Below are 22,420 nucleotides of genomic sequence, written 5' to 3'. Positions count from 1 at the left end.
ATGTGTTGGTTGAATGCTATTTTTCTGTTTTGGGGAATTTTGATCTGGGATCTGTGCTAGAGAATTACACCAACGAACTCCCACATCACATCAAAAAAGAATTTGTGATAGAAGGGCTAAAATTCATCTTGAAGAATAACTGCTTTGTCTTCAAAGACAACTTCTATCCACAAACATCGGGGACTGTGATGGGTACGAGAATGGCCCCCTCCTTTGCTAACCTAGTCATGGGATATCTAGAATTTAGTCTTTATTGTAAGGTTCGAGAAAAATATAGCAACCCATTCATACACATCACCATTCTCATTCATACACATCACCTCTTCATCCTCATTCATGCACATCACCTGTCCAACTTCATTCATACACATCACCTGTCCAACTTCATGGACAGGTGTTGTGTATGTATGAGGTTGGACAGGTGATAAGTATGAATGAGGTTGGAGAGGTGATGTGTATGTATATATGTATGGATATATATATATATATACATATGTAGTATGTCTCTCTCTCTCTCTATATATATATATATACTTGCATATATATAAATACACACACTCACAAGCACACACACACATGTGCACCCACACACACATGTACACCCACACACACACGTGCACACACACACACATGTGCACACACACATATATAAATATATAGACAGATGACACATGATATAGTTTGTGTTATGCCTTATGTTGTCATGGAAACAACAGTAACTGATATAACATGTTCACCTTGGTCTTGACAGGAAGAAGAGGTGTGGTGGGTAGATGGATAGGGAGGGGATAGAGACAGACAGACAGGTAGATAGATTGATAGACAGACAGATAGAGGGATACATAAATAGAGAGAAAAAGAGTGAGCAAGAGAGAGAGAGAGAGAGAGAGATAACCAGGTAAAATGACAGGTAGCTAAATAAGTAGATAGGGGTATATGTAAGTAATTAGGTTGGTAAATACACAAGTGTAGAGAAATATACATATATATATATAGAGAGAGAAAGATAGATAGATGAATAAAGAAACTGTAACAGCTTGAAAGAGAGAAGGTAAAGTTGTTTTCAGAATATCAAGGCCACCATCTCAAAATTTACCACTCATGACACCACCTCTACAACCTCGCCACCAACTCCATCTTGACCACAACCACCAAGTGTAGTAGTAGTAATAATAGTAACAGCAGCAGCAGCGATGGCAGTGGTGGTGGTGGTGGTGGTAGTAATAATACTCAATAACACCACCGACAGCACCAGCACCGTCACCGGCATCATAACATGTTGCTGGAGGAAAGTTTAACAATTACTTTTAAGGGAGATAAATGTGTACATGTGATTGTTTCAGTGCAGATGTGTGTGTGTGTGTATAAAATATGTGTTAGTGTACATTGGAGGATGAGTATATGTATTGGGAATAAGGAATGTGTGTAATATGTACACAAATTTATTGACTTATCTTAACTTCCTTCTATTTTTCTCCTTCTTGCTATATATATCATCATCATCATCGTTTAACGTCTGCTTTCCATGCTAGCATGGGTTGGACGATTTGACTGAGGACTGATGAACCAGATGGCTGCACCAGGCTCCAATCTGATCTGGCAGAGTTTGTACATCTGGATACCCTTCCTAACGCCAACCACTCCAAGAGTGTAGTGGGTGCTGTTACGTGCCACCAGCATGAGGAATACTCAGCCACTTGCCTGTTAATTTCATAAGCAGGCTGTTTCAATAATCGGATCAGCTGGAACCTTCATTGTCGTAACTGACAGAGAGTCAGTTTATATTTTTGTATCTCATGGCATGATTGTTAATTCTTATGTAACAAACTTCAACTAGTTATGAAACAATTGTACCTGTTCCACTCCTTATATGTGACCAGTGGTGTGTAATAACATCTCATAGTCTGGTTGGTTACATGATGTGATTATATTAAACTATAAAGAGTTCCTGGATGAATATCTCCAACAACATCCACACAAGACATCTACACCTTGGTACATCTGCGCATAAGTATTCAAAGAACGACTGCAATATGAAACATTATCAAATGTCTTTTCCAAGTGGTGCAATTAAGTTAGTCATGGCCTGGGCGAATGCTGGCTGAAACTCATCTCAGTATGTGTGTGTATATGAGAATATATTTATAATTTACAGTTCCATTATAGGTAAGCTCAACAAAAAAGGCCTCCGTCCAATTGACAGATATATTTATGTGCATACACACACACACGTGCATGTGTGTGTGTATGCGTGTATTCTGTTGATTTACATATGCAGGCATCTGATTTTGTGCATATGAATTTGAGTGCGTGTTAATGTATGTAGATGTATGTGTGTGTGTGTATATATATATATATGCACATATCTATTTACACACACACACAAATGGGACTTTGTATATACATGTGTTTACTTGTTCGGATATGTTAGGTAATGGCTCTCAATCAATAGGAACAAGAAAAAAAGTTCCAGAAATAAAACGGTAAGACACGTAAGATTCACCAAGATGTTCTAGACAAAACCGAAAAAGAAAAAAAAAACAAAAACTAAAACAATAACCATCATAATGTTCTGTTGAAGTAGAAAATAATGGTGGAATTTAATAGGATTAAATGAAGAGGGAACTAGTTTTACTGCCACTTCAGAGTAAGCCAGTAGGTGGCGTTGTCATTTGTATTGTTGATGTATTTTTATATTTTTGCTTTCTTTTTTTTACATAAACCCACACAAGTACACATATATGTATATATTTATGTATGTTTATCTATCTATCTATCTATCTATTTATATATATATATATATATATATATATATATATATATATATATATATATATATATATATATGTATGTATGTATATATATAATTATATATAAATTATATATAATTTATATGTATACATATTCGATTAATATAAAATAAAGCTGAAGCAAATGAACACCAAATATATAGTGCGTGTTTTCATTGGCTAAACTAGCAACATGACCGTCCCAAATACAATATACACACACACACATATATACATACATACATACATACATACATATTTAATATCATCTGAGAACCTCATAGCATGCTTTATAAAGCTCTTCCATGGACATCAGCTACCATGTGCTATCTTACAGCAGGAATTCTCCTTTTATTGGATAGACATGTGGAAATCCGTTGATAAACAGAAGAGAAGAGCTCTAACACAGGAAAACGGAATGATCAGGCTTTCATCCAAATCAGTAGAATTGTTTCTTTGCATTAGCAAAGAATAAATCCTGGGGGGGGGGGGGTCAATTTCTTTGATGAAAACCCTTTAAGGCAAGTTCTCCAGCATGGCTGCTGCAGTCTAATGACTGAAACAAGGAACAGAATAACAGAATTCTTCCCTGGATGAGACCCTGGTCTGTTGCAAGTTTATTCTTTTTTGCCGGATGACAACATTTCATCCAGTCCAGGAATCAAAGCCACAATCTTACAATCATGAATCCAACCCCCAAACCACTAACCACTTAATGCAAAAACATGACAGTTATTGATTAGATCTGCCTATTGCTTGTAATCATAAGCCTGATTTACCTCTCCCTGATCATCAAAACCCCTCCACCCTCTATAGTAGAGTTGCTAACACCTCTATTCCAAGGAAATACAATCATATTGCTCAACATACTGATGGAGTACAAGCTCACTGACTGTCAAAAAATCTTTAATTGCTCAATCTCCTAACTCTGTTCATTAAATGGGTTTTGTTTGCCCTATAACAAGGTATATAAATGTCTGATTTCATGACTCCACGTTCGTATCCGGCTTTATGTGATGCTACTTTGCTCACCTGAGCTTCTTCTCAAATATGGCCTCCAAAACAATCTGCTTCCCTAGCCACCTCATACACTGCCCCAAGCCCCACTCTTCTGCAGCTGGAACAATTTCTGTATTCTTCTCATTTATCTATTACAGTTTTAGACACAGCAGGTCCAATGCTGCAGTAAATTGCCTTTTAATCATGTGCTTACATTAATTGGAATACGTAGATGGATACATATATAAATACACACAAACATTTATGTATATATGTATACATATATATATATATATATATATATATATATATATATATATATATATATATATATATATATATATGTATACATATATATATGTATATATATATATATATGTATATATATATATATGTGTGTGTATATATATGTATATGTATATATATATGTATGTGTGTGTGTGTATATATATATATATATATATATACATACATATATATATATATATATATATATATGTATATATATATATATGTTTATATATATATATATATATATATATATATATATATATATATATATATATATACATACATATATATATATACATACATATATACACCCACACACTCATGTGTGCACACACACTCACACACATATTTATATGTGTGTGTATGCATATTTGTATGTGTATGTACATAAACCTAAATGCATAATAACACACACACGTACATATGCGCTTTCCAGACATACTTGAACATGTGCACACACACACACACACATCTACTCACAATCACTCAATACACACACACACACATACAAACACACGTACTCATATGACATTATTAAAATATCAAAAAAATGGCAGGACTAAGAATTAATTATATCTTGAAATCTATTGATGGAGATAAAAATGACAAAGTGATATTTAATACTTTAAATTGGCATTTATGTTTATGAAATAATTACGTCTAATCAATTAAGCATGTTCTGATTTGGTGTATGCTAAGGACTTGAGGCTGTCAAATTCTATGGCTAATCTGAGGAGTACTCAAGGCTGTCAAGTTTCTAGTTTGATGAGAGTACTCCAGGCTGTTATTACATGCTCTCTTAACCTATTAGCATTCAAATTGTTCTGTCAAATGTAATGCTTCTTCACATTGTTTCGCATTAATCAGACATTATCTTGTAGCTTTTTGAGATTTTGATGAGGCAACTGTTAAGTTTTAGAATGATATCATAAGACTGGTGTGAGGGGCCAGATGTGGCCAGTTTGAACATAAAACAGGTAGAATATTTTGGCCAGATATGACCAGTTTAAATGCTGCAGGGTTTACGTACACTTTCATAATGCTACAACTCTCATTTTGATATGGTTATATGTTTGTTTCAAATTTTGGCACAAGGCCAGCAATTTCAAAGTAGGGGGCTAGTTGATTGCACTGAGTATGGCTTTTAAGATAGTATCTTATATTAGAGAGTGGGACTGAACGCAGGACCATGTGGTTATGAAGTAACTACATAACCACAGAGCCATACCTGTGACTGTAGCCACACCCATAATGATAGTATATATAAAAATATATTCTTTTCTATTCTAGGCACAAGACCTGAAATTTGGGGTTGAGGGGGCCAGTCAATTAGATCCACCCCAGTACACAGCTTGTACTTAATTTATTGACCCTGAAAGGATGAGAGGCAAAGTCGACCTTGGCGGAATTTGAATTGAGAACGTAAAGACAGATAAAACTACTGCTAAGCATTTCGCCCGGTCTGCTAACGTTTCTGCCAGCTCACTGCCTTATATATAAAAATATATTAAACATCCTTTGCTGGTGGTGTGTAGAGCAATATTCAGTGACCTTTCAATTTGATTTCCAACAGTTTTAATATATCACTTTACATGAAACAAACATTAATATATCATCATCATCATGATTTTATATATATGTATATATATATATATATATATATATATATATATATATGATATATGATATATGTCTATAATTTAATAGTTTGCACTCAGAACACTTTTATAACTGCACCTCAGGACAACTAGTGATTGAAATGATTTCAGTGGAAACTATTAAATATATACACACACACACACACACACACACACATATATATATACACACATATATATACATACATATATATACATACATATGTATACACACACACATACATATATGGATAGAGAAAGAGAGAGAGAGGAAAAGAGGGACCAAAAGAGAAAGAAGTTGCTATAAATCTACATTTGTCCATCAACCTGTCCATCTATCTATCTATCTATCTATCTATCTATCTATCTATCTATCTATATATTTATATATTTATATATATATATATATATATATATATATATAATGAGTTTGTGATAGTGTTATATAAATCATTGGAATTTGCTTCTACTTAAATCATTGAATCCTAGATTAGTCCTTAACAAATACATAATAATCTCATTTCTCTTCTATTTGTAGCTTTCTGAGACTTGGCATCGTTCCAAGTTTGTCTCTGAACAATCAGGATGTTGTAGAGAGACTTCTATTAATTATCCATAGAACAGCTGTAAGCATTCACAGACACTTGAAGGTATCTAGACTTGAGATATCACTTTGTTTGTCTGATTAATTTGTAACAGAAATGATACCAGAATATAAAACACTGAACACTAAACGATAGATTTTTGCATACGAAATTAGCTCGGTGATATTTTAATTAAAAAAATATAATTACTCATCAAATTTTAATGACTCAGAGATGTCGTCTACATGAAGAACAACAGATAGGTCAGTAATTAAAATGTTTAGTTAATGAGCATTAAAAATCAAATTATGGATTACTTATGTAGAGAGAAAAAGACATTGGGCCAAAGCTTTATCATCAGTCTCTTTTGCTGAATTACTAATTTATGGATGAAATTAAGTAAGTGGACAGTGTGTGGAACTCTATCATCTGAGTTACACCAGTCCTATGGTTGTAGATTTAATCTGATACCCAGTTTAGCATGCCCCATGGCTTTCAGTGTCACGAGGCAGAGCCAACTTTGTTGCAAATATACAGACCTGTTTTGTGATCTGGAAATGAGGGTTTCAAATGTTGGCAAAAGGCCAACAAGTTCCAGGAAGCATGTGAGTTGATTACATCAACCTCAGTGCTCAACTGGTCCTTATTATATCAACCTTGAAAGGAGGAATGGCAAAGTCAACCTCACCAGAATTTGAACTCAGAACGTCAAGATGGATGAAATGTTGCTGAGCATTTTGTTGGCATGCAAACAAGTCTGCCAGCTCACCACCTTATCTATAATATTAATAATAATGGTTTCAAATTTTGGCACAAGGCCAGCATTTTTTAAGGAAGGGATTAAGTTGCTCAACTGGCCCTTATTTCATTGACCCGAAAATGATGAAAGGCAAAGTCAAATTCGGCAGAATTTGAACTCAGAATGTTAAGTCAAATAAATTTTCACTAAGCATCTTGCCCAGCGTGCTAACGATTTTGTCAGCTTGTTGATCCAGTATGCATTTTAAATGAAGTTAACAGTTTTCATAGATTTATGAATGGCTAACATGCATCTTCTATACAGCAATTGCTTCAGTGAATCCATGTATAATGAATAGGGAAGGATATAATGTCCTGAGAGTTTTGCCCATCATCAGAGAAAGTGGGGAAAAAGAGTGAAGTGGTGGGATGTTTTAGAGTGGAAGCTATAAGATATCTGGACTCAGGATGTTTACCTGATATTTTTGATATAGTTTTGCTGATTTTGCAGAAGACAAATACAATTAATTCAAAGATGTTATAATTAAATAAACTGAAAATTGAATCAAAGAAAATAAATTTCTTTCAAGCTGGAAAGAAGTTTTTAGTTTTCCTAATTAGCTACAAATACGTATATATAGGTTTTATATATATGTATATATGGTGGGGGGGGGGATCTTCCTCCCTCTCTCTCTCTCTCTGTGCACACACATACATGCATTTATATCTTTTATCTTTTACTTGTTTCAGTTGTTAGACTGAGGCCATGCTGGAGTACTACCTAGAGGAATTTTAGTTGAATGGACTCCAGTACTGATCTATTTTTAAAGCCTGGTACTTATTCTATCAGTCTGTTTTGCTTAACCCCTGATGTTATGGGGACCTCAACACACCAACACCAGTTGTCAAGCAATGGTGGGGGAGACACACACACACAGACATATATGTTTGTATATATATATATATATATGTATACACTGATATAGGTGCAGGTGTCACTGTGGGGTAAGAAGCTTGCTTCCCAGCCACATGATTCCAGGTTCAATCCCACTGCATGGCAAGTGTCTTTTGCTACAACCACAGGCTGGCCAAAGCCTTGTGAGTGGATTTGGTAGACAGAAACTGAAAGAAGCCTACCGTATGTGTGTGTGTGGATGTGGTTGTGTCTTGACAATTGTTACTGGTGTGTTTATGTCCTTGTAACTTAGCAGTTCAGCAGAAGAGACTGATGGTATAAGTATCAGGTTCAAAAAGAAGATAAGTGCTGGAGTTGATTAGTTCAACTAAAATTCCTCAACATGATGCCCCAGCATGGCCGCAGTGAAATGAATGAAACAAGAAAAAATAAAAGATACATCTTGATCATAGGTCTACACAATAACAGCTGGCCTAGGGCTAAACAACAGAGAGAGAGAGGACACCACCCATTGGTCATGAATGACCATGGGATTGCACCTAGAAGGTTCCCTTCTGAGGCACAAGCCTGGGCAAGGTTGTTTATGGAAGACCAGCAGTCGCCCATGCACACCAGCCTCCCCTCTCCACGCCACTGATGTTATCCAAGGGAAAGGCAAAAGGGCCGATACAGCTTGGCACCAGTGATGTCACAACTCATTTCTACAGCTGAGTGAACTGGAGCAACATGAAATAAAGTGTCTTGCTCAAGAACACAACACACGACCTGGTCTGGGAATCAAACTCACTACCTCATGATTGTGAGCCTGATGCTCTAACCACTGAGCTATGTGCCTTCACTGGTACATTTATTCTTTTTTAAAAAAAATGCATTTTATAGATAATGGTTTTTATTTATTTAGATATTATTAATTTCACATGAAGATGTTTTTTAAGCTAATACAATTTAATTAATTTTGAAAATGCTAATACAATTACAAAAAAAGGAAACTGAAAATTTAATCAGAGAAAATCATTGTCTTTCAAGTTAGAAGTTTTAGTTTTCTTAATTGGCAACAAATATCTCTGTAGCTTATAAATATATATATATTCTTTTATTTGTTTCACTCATTTGACTGTACCGTGCTGAAGCATCGCCTTGAAAGGATTTATGTTTTTATTTCAAAGCCTAGTACTTTTTCCGTCAGTCTCTTTTTGCCAAACTGCTAAGTTACATGGACATAAACACATCAACACTGATTGTCAAGTGGTGATGGTGAGGACAAATCCAGACAGACACACACATAGATATATACATACACATAGATATATACATACACATATATATATATATATATATATACACACACACCCGATGGGCTTCTTTCAGTTTCCATTTATTAATCTATTCACAAGAATTTGGATAGCTTGAGGCTATAGAAGAAGACATTTGCCCATAGTGCTGTGCAGTGGGATTGAACCCGGAACCATGTGGTTGGAAAGCAAGCTTCTTACCACATGGCCACACAATCCCACACAAACATAACCCTAACCCTAACATCTACTTTCTCCTGCTTGCATGGGTTGGACACAATTTGTTGAGGCAGATTTTTCTGCAGCTGGATGCCCTTGCTGTCCCCAACCTTCACCTGTTCCCAAGCAAGGCACTATTTCCCCCATGGTCAGAGATATTTTTACGGAATATTGGAAACTAATGACTTTGCTTATATAACAGTGACACTCATTTATAACTATCACAAAATGTTAAGACAAGGACACACAAACATAAGCACACAGATACAAAGACACACACACACACACAATAAATGAAGATCAATAGATATTAAATATTGAATACATGGTACAAATGTTTCAATAGACTGGCATCTTATTAATAAATAATTTATTATGTATACATACATATATATATATATATATATATATATATATATATGAATGCACGAGAATCCTAAGGGACTCACTCGAGCTAGGGGCTATACTTTACTCTAGAACAGAGATTTTGGGCCATGTCTGCATTTTAAGAAATTTCTGCTGGCCTTTTGGGAACCACCGGAAGTTGATGGCTAATAAGAGAGGGAGATAATTCCCTATTACTTACCCTTATAACTGATCAATGGCAGCACAGTCAAAAGTTGATAGGCATTAGCGAAGGGAGATAATCCAGACTTTTCCCCTCCATATGACTACTGACCAAGACCTTTGGAAATGTGCTGTGCGTGAGAAGACCCTGCAAGCCAAGTGAGACCTAAATTCAAGGCCTCTGCCAGGGGTGTAGCCAGCCCACTTATGCGTACCTTTCCTACTTTGGACACTAAACTCTGCTTGCGAAGACTTGTTGAGGCAAGTGAAATCAAACTAAATTCAACGACTGACACCCGTGCCAACGTCGTCTCCTTCTTTGGACATGAAACTCAGCTTGCGAAGACTTATTGGGCAAGTGAAATTGGGATAGCACCTGTGCCCAGCGTCGCCTTTCTGGCACTTGTGCCCATGACATGTGTAAGGATTTTCGAGCGAGATCGTGCCAGTGCCCCTGGACTGGCTCTTGTGCGGGTGGCACATAAAATACACTATCTTGAGCGTGGCCGTTGCCAGTACCGCCTGACTGGCCTTCGTGCGGGTGACACGTAAAAGCACCCACTACACTCTCGGAGTGGTTGGCGTTAGGAAGGGCATCCAGCTGTAGAAACTCTGCCAAATTAGATTGGAGCCTGGTGTTGCCATCCGGTTTCATCAGTCCTCAGTCAAATCGTCCAACCCATGCTAGCATGGAAAGCGGACGTTAAACGATGATGATGATGATGATGATGAAAGTAGAGTGGCAAGGAATGTGGGTTAAGATTAGAGCAGTTTAACCCTTTAGCATTAAAACCAGCCATATTCAGCCCAAATATTCCGCCTTTTTTATGTTAAAACTGACCAGATCTAGCCTCTCACACCTACCCTACCATGTCATTCTAAAAGTAGACAATCACATCATTGAAATCTCAAAACTATGAGATAATGGATGATTAATTCAAAGCAATATGAATAAATAAACATTACTTTTGACAGAGTAATCTGAATGCTGAAGGGTTAAACTGGCCAGATCTGGCCTTTCACAGCTACCCTACAAGGTCTTTGTTAAAATATACAATCACATCATTGAAATATCAAAGCTACAAGATAATGTATGATTAATTGAAAATATTGTGAATAAATAAGCATTACACTTGACAATAATTTGAAAGCTAAAGAGTTAATTAGAATGAACACTAATTAACTAACTCATCAGTAGCTATTATTAAGTAAATGGAATGGTAGATATAATGTAGTAACGAACCCAACCAATGTTTATTTAGACAAGATGAACTGCTAATTGGTTGCATAATGTGCTAGAAACAGCAGCCAAATCACTCTTACACATCATCATTTGATGTCCACTTTTTTAATCGTGCATGGATCAGACAGAATTTGTTCAGCAGGTTTTCCTACTGTTGCATGCCCTTCCTATCACCAACACTTGCCTGATTCCAAATAAGGTCAGATTTTCTCACAGCCAGACATGCTTTTCACACTCACTTTATATGCAGGTTTACAAACATCTCATGATGTCAAGTCAAGGGTACACACACATACACATATGTGGGGTATGTGTGTGTACTTAAAAAACTAAGTACTGAGGTCAAGTTGACTGACTGAAACCCTTCAAATTTGTGCTCCAACATAGCTGCTCTTTAACGATAAAAAGGTAATCCCTTTTCACGATGGCAGTTGAGATTTGAGTGAGATTTAGCTGTTATTTCTAGTAAATTGAACGTCTGCGGAGAGGCTCCTTCATTGGCGCTTCTAAATAAATAGAGATGTTGTTTTCTCTGGTGTACAGCTGCAGTATTAATGTAAGCAGTTTAGGAAGAACAGTGTGCACTGGTGGTAAGATATAGGAGTGGGGAGATGTGCAGCAAAAAAGAGAGAAAGAGATAGAGTGAGTGAAGGAGAGTTTAGTTGTCTGTGAGATGAATGTAAGAGGATGTTAGAGAAGTCGGCAGGTGAAAGCTGTCATTTTTGCTTTCACAGATTCAACGAAGACTTCCATTTTTGTTGGCAACGCATTCATTAAGCACATACACACATACCTATATACATACATATATATGCATGTATACATATACACACAGACACAAGCACACACACATTTATATATATATCTGTGCATATGATATAGAATAAATATAAAGAACATCACATAGATATGTATGTATATATATATATATATATATATATATATATATATATATATATATATATACATAGATACACACATATATATAACTTTTTGTGTTTTGCCTTTGCTTTTGTTTCATATATGTGTGCACATGTCTGAGTGTGTGTATATTTATAATATGCATAAGAATGTATATATATATGTCTGTGTGTATGTGTATATATATATATAATCACGCTTTTTCTCATCATCATCACCATTATAATCATCATTTAATATCTATTTAAAAACATATATATATATATATATATATATATATATAGAGAGAGAGAGAGAGAGAGAGAGAGAGAGAGATTAGATATATAAGTCAGTATATACATACATATATATATATATATATATATATATATATATATATATATATATATATATATATATATATACATACATATACATATATACATACATATATATATACATACATATATATATATATATATATATACATACATATATATATATACATACATATATATATACATACATATATATATATATATATATATATATATATATATATATATATATATATATATATATATGTACATATATATATATATATATATATATATATATATATATATATATATATATATATATATATATATATATATATATATATATATGTACATATATATATATATATATATGTATGCATGTATACACCAAAAAGAACAAAAGCACAAAAGATGTTGAGATGTTCTCAGTCAATGTTACTAGTTGGCTGTTCAAGGAAGAATAGAAAAAGCAAAAGGTTATTTTGCTTCATACAAAGTTCTTCATCAGATTAAAGAGAGAAAAGTCCAGAAGAAACCTGAAAAGAGCAGGAATCAAGAAAAGAAAAAAACGGAAATGAGACAAGGAGGAAACTCAGGGAAAAAAAGTTCTTGTGGGTCTGGTTCAGCTGTTTGATCTGCTGATTCTTATATGAACCAGAAGATCAGGACAGAGTGTATAATCATTCACACCTCCTCACTACTGAAGCTTACTAATAGTGAAATATAAAGAGAAGGAGTTCCAACAGCCATCGATTGGTATCACTATGGCAAAGGCAGAATTATAATGCATATGCACACGTGTGTAGCCTCTTAACGCCTAACATGAAACCACTGCCTCCTTCTCATATTCTCCAACCCATGCCAGCATGGAAAACAGACATTAAAGGATGGTGAGAAACAAAATGGTTATATTCATATATATACAGCCACCTGTCTTCGTCTTTTGTTTTTTTTTTATGAATTCTCCCTATATATAGAGAGAGAGAGAGACAGACAGACAGACAGACAGAGATATAATGTTATAATATTTTATGTATAAATATACATATGTATGTGTGTATGTATGTGCATGTATACACATATATATATAATATTTGATATATGTGTGTGTGTATTTTAGAATCAGGCTTCGAAGGACTGGAAGAACGGTGGTAGCAGGGAATTGTATCAGACTGCCAGAAGGGAAGCTAGGAGACAGGTTTATTTAGTCAGAGAGGAAGCAGATAAGAAAAAATTTGCCAATGTTCTGCGCCGTGAGGACCAAAGACTTGAGGTATTTCATGTTGCAAGACAATGTGTGAGAGAGAATCGTGATGTTGTAGGAGAGAAATGTGTCCACATGGATGATGGTTCACTTGCACTAAACGTGGACAACCTGTTGAGAGCCACCGACCAGATCTGTGGCTGGTGTAAAGTCCCCTCTCGACCCAGAGTAACGTGGTGGTGGAACAAGGAAGTAGACGGGGCTATTAGACAAAAGAAACAGGCTTGGAAGGACTGGAAGAACGGTGGTAGCAGGGAATTGTACCAATCTGCCAGAAGGGAAGCTAGGCGACAGGTTTATTTAGCCAGAGGGGAAGCAGATAAGAAAAGATTTGCCAATGTTCTGCGCCGTGAGGACCAAAGACTCGAGGTATTTCATGTTGCAAGACAGTGTAGGAGAGAGAAATGTGTTCGCATGGATGATGGTACGCTTGCACTAAATGAGGCTGCAAAGAAAGAGGTCTGGAGATGCCACTACGATAGATTGCTTAATAAAGAGAATGAATGGGAGAAAGAGAGCCTGCTGTATGTCATCCCAACAGAGGGACCAGCTATCCGAGTTGACAATACCAGGGTAGATAAAGCAATAAAGAGTATGAAGACAGGGAAAGCCCCCGGCCCATCAGGAATCACTGCTGAGATGCTCAAAATTTCTGGCAGTGTTGGTTACAGCCTAGTCACCCGTATTACAAACCAGATGATACACAAAGGAGTCAAACCCAATGACTGGTGTAGCAGCACCATAGTCAACTGCTACAAAGGTAAAGGTGATGCTTTAGATACAAATAATTACAGAGGCATCAAGCTGTTAGATCAGGTTATGAAAGTTACGGAGAGGGTCATAGCCCAACTAATTAGGGAGTGAATCAATTTAGATGAGATGCAGTTTGAGTTCATGCCAGGTAAAAGCACCACTGATGCCATATTTCTAGTGAGACAGCTGCAGGAGAAATACCTAGCCAAGGATAAACCTCTGTACCTGGCCTTCGTTGACATGGAGAAAGCCTTTGACAGGGTCCCCCGATCCCTTATCTGGTGGTCAATGAGGAAACTTGGGATAGAAGAATGGTTAGTGAGAGCTGTGCGAGCCATGTACAGAGATGCTGCCAGTAAGGTGAGGGTTGGAAATGAATACAGTAATGAATTCCGGGTAGAGGTAGGGGTCCACCAAGGTTCCGTCCTCAGCCCCCTCCTATTTATCATAGTCCTCCAGGCGATCACAGAGGAATTCAAGACAGGTTGCCCCTGGGAGCTCCTCTATGCTGATGACCTTGCACTAATTGCGGAGTCACTATCAGAACTAGAGAAGTTTCAGGTGTGGAAACAAGGACTAGAATCGAAGGGCCTTAGAGTCAACCTAGCAAAAACCAAAATTCTAATAAGTAGGAAGGTAGATAAAACACAAACCCCTTCAGGTAGATGGCCCTGCTCAGTATGTAGAAAAGGAGTAGGTAGTAACTCTATAAGATGTACCCGGTGCAAGCTATGGACACATAAGAGGTGCAGCAATATCAAAGGCAGATTAACTACGAAGTTAGTTTTTGTATGTGGCAGATGTTCAGGTGCAATAAACACTGTAAACAAACAGGAAACAACTTCTATCTCATTCCAGGGAGAAAAACTAGAGGTAGTCGATAGCTTCGGCTATCTGGGTGACCAAGTTAGTAGTGGGGGTGGGTGCGCTGAAAGTGTAGCTGCTAGAATAAGAATAGCCTGGGCAAAGTTTAGAGAGCTCTTACCCCTGCTGGCGACAAAGGGACTCTCACTCAGAGTAAAAGGCAGACTGTATGACGCATGTGTACGAACAGCCATGCTACATGGTAGTGAAACATGGGCTGTAACTGCTGAGGACATACGTAAGCTCGCAAGGAATGAAGCCAGTATGCTCTGATGGATGAGTAATGTCAGTGTGAATACCCGTCAGAGTGTAAGTATTTTGAGAGAAAAGCTGAACATTAGAAGCATTAGTTGTGGTGTGCAAGAGAGACGATTGCGCTGGTATGGACATGTGGTGAGAATGGATGAGGATAGCTGCATGAAAAAGTGCCACACCCTAACAGTTGAGGGAACCCGTGGAAGAGGTAGGCCCAGTAAGACCTGGGCTGAGGTGGTGAGGCAAGACCTTCGAACATTGGGCCTCACCGAGGCGATGACTACTGACCGAGACCTTTGGAAATGTGCTGTGCGTGAGAAGACCCGGCAAGCCAAGTAAGATCGTTGCCAGTGCCCTTGGACTGGTTCTTGTGCGGGTGGCACATGAGATGCACCATTTTGAGCGTGGCCGTTGCCAGTACTGCCTGACTGGCTCCCGTAGGATTTTCGAGCGAGATCGTTGCCAGTGCCCCTGGACTGGCTCTTGTTCGGGTGGCACATGGGATGCACCATTTTGAGCGTGGCCATTGCCAGTACCACCTGACTGGCCTTCATAGGATTTTTGAGCGAGATCGTTGCCAGTGCCCCTGGACTGGCTCTTGTGCGGGTGGCACATAAAAGACACCATTTTGAGCGTGGCCATTGCCAGAACCGCCTGACTGGCCCTCGTGCAGGTGACACGTAAAAGCACCCACTACACTCTCTGAGTGGTTGGCGTTAGGAAGGGCATCCAGCTGTAGAAACTCTGCCAAATTAGATTGGAGCCTGGTGCTGCCATCCGGTTTCACCAGTCCTCAGTCAAATCGTCCAACCCATGCCAGCATGGAAAGCGGACGTTAAACGATGATGATGATGATGATGATGATGATGATTTTTTTGAGTGTGCAAGTGACTGCATGAGCATATTTTCATGAAGATCAGTTGGATAATCTTGGAGGAGGTTAAAGTAACACATTCACAAACACACACACCCAATGGTAGATAAGAAGTCCTGACTTTCTGAAGTAAGTTAAAGCCCACATGAGAATATCCCCTGTCCTAAAAGACTGATACAAGATCCTAAACCTTCTATAAGAGTTAAGGTTCTTGTAATAACTTCACCCAGATCTGAACTCCAAAACTATTCACAAGTTAAGAGGGGCTGTACTTATAAGTTAAACCTTGTGTACAAGTAGTGGTTTGTATAAATGTCATTTGATTGTCAGAAAGTATATCTATGGTTATGCATGAAATACTGAATAGAAAATGCTTGAGAAATAAAATGCACTTACCTGTTTAAAACTTGAAACACTGGGGAATTCAATCAATGAATTGAAATAATAAGTTTTACCAAATGAAACCAATTCGTATTGAAATGCTGAATAAGCAAATGTTAATGAGATTACCTGTAATAAGATGTCTGTTTATACCAATAAAACATTTTTCGTCAAATTGAAATCTTTATTAATGGGTTCGATCAACTTAACAAAAAAATGATCAGAGAAGTGAACCCGTGTCGTCTTCATTTCTGTGTATGTGCGAAAAAATTTTATTTCTCTCATCATTGACAGCCATATCTATCCTCATTATTTCTGAGCAACATTCTCTGTGAATCTGGTGGATGAACTTGCAGTCTCGTTATTGCAGATGCTCTTTCATGAATTGAAAACCCTAAAATGGATGCAATTGCTTCAGATGGCCCAATATATCTACCCATTAGATATTGACTAATTTCATTATCATTGTTTTGGTCATTTCCCTTTAAGCATGTTCTTGATGATGTATTTAATTGACCTCATTAAGGCAACGATTTGAATGCTCTTCAAAGAGTTTCATTATAAGGCAGTGCTCTGGAACATTTTTTTCCCTTGCAATACATTTATATTCTTTTCAAAATTCGAACTATAACTAAAAAATGATATTTAGTACCCCTAGCACCAGTGTGCCGTGACATATCATTTGTTGATTGTTTTTCTATTCTTATGAGATCCAACTCCTCACATTCTAATTGATCTTCGTCTATAATGAGGTAGTTTCTCTGTTTTCCTGCCTTTTGATTGAGATGATAGAGATTAATATTTTATTTCTAAATAAAATGGTAATTTTCCCCTCTAAGAAAAAAAAAAGTACCCATGAATCAAAAAATATAGGGACTTCGAAAGTTGCATGAATGATCAAGGGAAGAAACAAGAAAGTAAGGATAGAGGACGGCCAGCAGTAGCTATGGTGACTCCTTGGAATACCGACATTTTCAATTTCATTTTTTTTTAAGGCTAAATGACTATTTTATTTATAATCTTTATCACCATAATCAAATGACAGGAAAACAGACAAACTTTGAGTTTTAGTATTATATATATATATATATATATATATATATATATATATATATATATTATGGACTCTCCCACCATTAAACGATGGATGAGGGATCTACAAATTCTTGCTGAACAACCACACAGATGCATTATTTATGGTGATCAATTAAATGCTCTCCCTCAATCAAACACAATCAAATCAACTTTGGCTGTTCAAATGCTCAAGTAGGCCACGAGTCAGATGTCGAAATAATCACAGAGCAACGTGAAATAGTGTTTTGCTTCAGAATGCAATGTACCATCCAGTCTGGAAATCGAAACCCTGATCCCACAACTGTGAGTGTAATAACTGAACCACCAGGCCATGCACCTTCACTATATGTATGTATGTAGATATTAGGTGTGGTTGTGTGGTAGGATGCTTACTTCCCAACCACATGATTCCAGATTCAGTTCTACTGCATTCCTTATAAATGTCCTGAAAGCTCCTCACAGCCTTGGCTTTGTTATCTGTTTTTGTCTAATATATATATATATGTTACATATTTATTATATCATGCCTTGATACTATGTGGACTAAGATCCCTGTTGACAGGCTACTTGTATTTATAGAGTGGTATTTTCGGTATGCAAATTAGGGACTCCTTCATAGAATAACTGCTGCATTTGTTGAGTATATAAACAGTTTGGCAGCTTCTTTCTATGGAGACTGTCAGAATGATGTGGATGCCTCTGATGAGAATCCAATAATGTTCAAAAATCAATTAAGGTTGTTCATAATTTTTGCAGTCTGCGGAGAAATGGCTAAAATTTGCCCTGTTTATAATTATACCATAAGTTACATATGTGTGTGTATGTATGTATTAAGGGCAAGTGTAGCTGTGTGGTAAGAAGCTTGCTTCCCAACCATATACTTCCAATCATGGTTCAGTTCCACTGTGTGGCACCTAGAGTAAGTGTCTTCTACTATAGCCTCAAGCCAACCAAAACCTTGTGTGTGAATTTGTAAGACGGAAACTGAAAGAAGCCCTTTACATGTATATATCTGTGTGCATGTGTGTTTGTCCTTCCTCTGCTGCTGGCGTGTTTATGTCCCTGTAACTTAGCGGTTCTGCTAAAGAGACTGATAGAAAAAATATCAGTTTAAAAAAATAAGTACTGGGGTTGATTCATTTCACTAACAATTCAAAGCAGTGCCCCAGCATGGCTACAGTCTAATGAATTTAATTTAATTAAATTCTATGTCTTTATGCAGCTGAGGATTACTCTGCATCTAAATTGATGTAATGGTTGCATTGTTCAATTAAATGGAGTTGTGTGAAACGATTGTACTGTATTACCTCTGGATATCCTTGTTGCTTATTTTGATTTTAATCACCTAACTTTGAAATTATATGGATAATACTCTACTAAATTCTGGTGCCTCAACTTAAGTACCATATTCATCTGAATCTATCTATCTATCTATCTATCTATATATATATATATATATATATATATATATATATATATATATATATATATATATATATATATATACACACACACACCTTCATGCACACCACACATCTCTCCCTCTCTCTCTATGCATATACAAACAGGCATACATTCATACACATGTTCCCAATATGAATGAAAAGCCATTGGCACATGCGCTATAAGTGCCTGTGTCTGTGTATATGCTGTGTAAATGCTTGTATTATCTGTAGAGAAAAGCCATAAATTTGCATGCTACAAGCTCATACATGAACACAGACACAGAAGGAGTTACACTTAGAAATACATACACACACACACACACACACACACACACAGTAGCATACATTTATGCAGACGTGTTCTTATACATATACATGTACACACATACAAATACATATACACGCATACAGACATACATATGTACTTACATGCAGAAACAAACACATACATGCATGCACACACAAACATACATTACATACATACAGGAACATAAAAGCATACACATATACATACATACTTCTAGATTCATATACACATATATACATACATGCACACACACATACATACACATTTCTAGATTCATATACACACGCATACATACACATATAGGTATATACATATATATATGCATACATACATACAGAAACAAACATATGTACATACTACTAGATTCATATTCACACACACACATACATACACATTACTAGATTCATATACACACATGCATATATACATATGTGCATACTTACATATAGAATCATAAACAGAAACACATATATGCACATGTATAGAACCACGTATGCAGATAAAACATTCACTCTGCTGTCATTTTTGAATATTCTCTGAACAAAACTATTGATCACCTTCACATAATGATAAATTGCATTAATGCAATTTATCGTGTGCAACATTGCTGTAGCATACAACATTGCAGTGCATTCGTGCAGGACATTATAGCAGCATGTACTAGTGGGATGCACTGATGCAGAGCACACCTGCAAGTCACAGTTGCTCTGAAGTCTGCATCATGTGCAATATTGATGCACAATAACTCTGTTTTTATTTTCACTTTTAGCTTCTACCTTTTATGGTTTAACCTTTTGCTTGTTTCAGTAAGTGAACTGTGACCATGCTGGAGTACCACCTTGAGGGGGTTTAGTAAAAAGAAAAATGGATCCTGTTTATTCTTTTTTTTTTTAAGGTCTGGGGCGTATTCTATGGGGAGGGGGATTGCCAAACTGCTAAGTTATGGCATGACTAAATTATGTCAAGCAGTTGGATGAAGAGGACAAACAGAAAGACATACACACACACAAAAACACACATGCATGCATACATACATATGTACATATATCTTTTATCTTTTAGTTGTTTCCGCCATTAGATCATGGGAATACTGGACACCGCCTTGGAAAATTTTAAGCCTGGTATTTATTCTATCAGACTAACCAGGTTAGTAGTGGAGGTGGTTGTTCGAAGAGTGTAGCTGTGAGAATAAGATTAGGCTGGACAAAGTTCAGAGAGCTCTTACCCCTGCTGGTAACAAAGGGCCTCTCTCTTTGATGCCTGTGTGCAAACAGCTATGCTACATGGCAGTGAAACATGGGCTATGACAGCCAAGAACATGTGCAGGCTTGAGAGAAATGAAGCCAGTAATGCTTCGCTGGATGTGCAATGTCAGTGTACATGCTCAACAAAGTGTAAGCATCTTGAGAGAAAAGTTAGGCATATGAGGAATCAGATGTGGTGTGCAAGAGAGAAGACTGTGCTGGTATGGTCATGTGATGCATATGGATGAAGACAAGACAGTTTTATTTACTTTTTTATTCAATGTCTATTGAAGCCATTTTAAGTTTAAAATGCCTGGAAATTCACTGTAATTCTATACATTGTAGGCAATGAGATTTGGCTGGTATGCAGCAAGTGGACAGCTGTCTCTGAAGAGACTAAGTACACTGGCAATTCCAGTGCTGATAGCAGATGGTTCTCATCTGCCAATGATATAAATATGTGTGCTTTTATCCACTGTGCATCCATATGACAGGATCTCTCAAAGCAAATACTCCAGTATTTGGTACTTTAACAAAACATCTATATTAATTTGGATATAAAGATTGCCTTTTGATGTTGATACTGTTTCTATCACGAATAATTATATATGTGTGTGTGTCATTGTGTTTGTGGTTATCCCTCACCGCTGCCTGACAGCTGGTGTTGATTTGTTTTCATCCCTGCAACATAGCAGTTTAGTAAAAGAGATTGATAGAATATGTAATATTTGTTCAACTAAACCAAGGGTTCTCAACCATTTTTTATCTATGGATCCCCTTTGATTGCTATTTTATTCTGATGGACTCTCCATAGCCATTTGATGTTTAAAGGTAGTTTTATAGATACTTCTTTCAAAATTTTTATTTCGTTTATCACACATTAACTTGTGTAGGTTAAACTATGAATAATGTTAGAAAAAGAAACCTAGTTGTTTCTTGCAATACATACCAATACATACATCTAAAGCAAATTTTTTTTCAGGAGCCCTTAAAATATTATTGTGGGCCCCCAATTTATTATTTTGTTGTGTGAGCCTCCAAAAGCCTTATATGGACCCCAGTTAAGAACCACTTAACTAAGCCAACATTCCAGCATGATGACAGTCCCATGACTAAAACAATCATAGAACTAGAAACAGTTTCAGGCGAGTTGGTATCAACAGGATTCACAATCTCATTGCTGTGTTTCTGTTGAAATACAATTGCCTTTGTTTCTAGTCATTTTGAAAATAATGAACAATTTAATAAAATAACTTTGACATTATGAATTTTGTGTTTGGAACATTAATGAACATAAAATTTTAAGGGAAAATTTAAATTTAGATCACTTCAACTCTTTTGTTACCAGATTTCTGTTGAAATACTCTGCCTTTGTTTTACTTAATTTTGAAAAGAATAAAGAACTTAATAAAATAACTTTGACATTAATGACTTGTGGGGACACCATATTTCATTATGCAACCA

The 22,420-nt window shown here is 36.5% G+C and overlaps 1 long non-coding RNA gene across 3 annotated transcripts in view; it reads left to right on the top strand.

Moving 5' to 3' along the window:
- LOC106875638 (uncharacterized) overlaps nucleotides 1–22,420 on the top strand; it is a 43,754-nt gene that overhangs the window by 13,641 nt on the left and 7,693 nt on the right. Inside the window, exon 2 of one of the 3 annotated variants that reach the window (XR_016238704.1) lies at nucleotides 6,255–6,366. The exons of 1 other annotated variant lie outside the window; for it this stretch is intronic. This is a non-coding gene — a long non-coding RNA (uncharacterized LOC106875638). Of the gene's footprint in view, nucleotides 1–6,254; nucleotides 6,367–13,615; nucleotides 13,769–22,420 lie in introns of all 3 variants that reach the window. One more of the 3 variants, XR_016238703.1, reaches the window with a different exon arrangement.

The sequence above is a fragment of the Octopus bimaculoides genome, chromosome 27 (genome assembly GCF_046866305.1).
Source record: "Octopus bimaculoides isolate indiv1 chromosome 27, ASM4686630v1, whole genome shotgun sequence".
Taxonomy (NCBI): Eukaryota; Metazoa; Mollusca; class Cephalopoda; order Octopoda; family Octopodidae; genus Octopus; species Octopus bimaculoides.
This window is presented reverse-complemented; position numbering and strand designations above follow the sequence as displayed.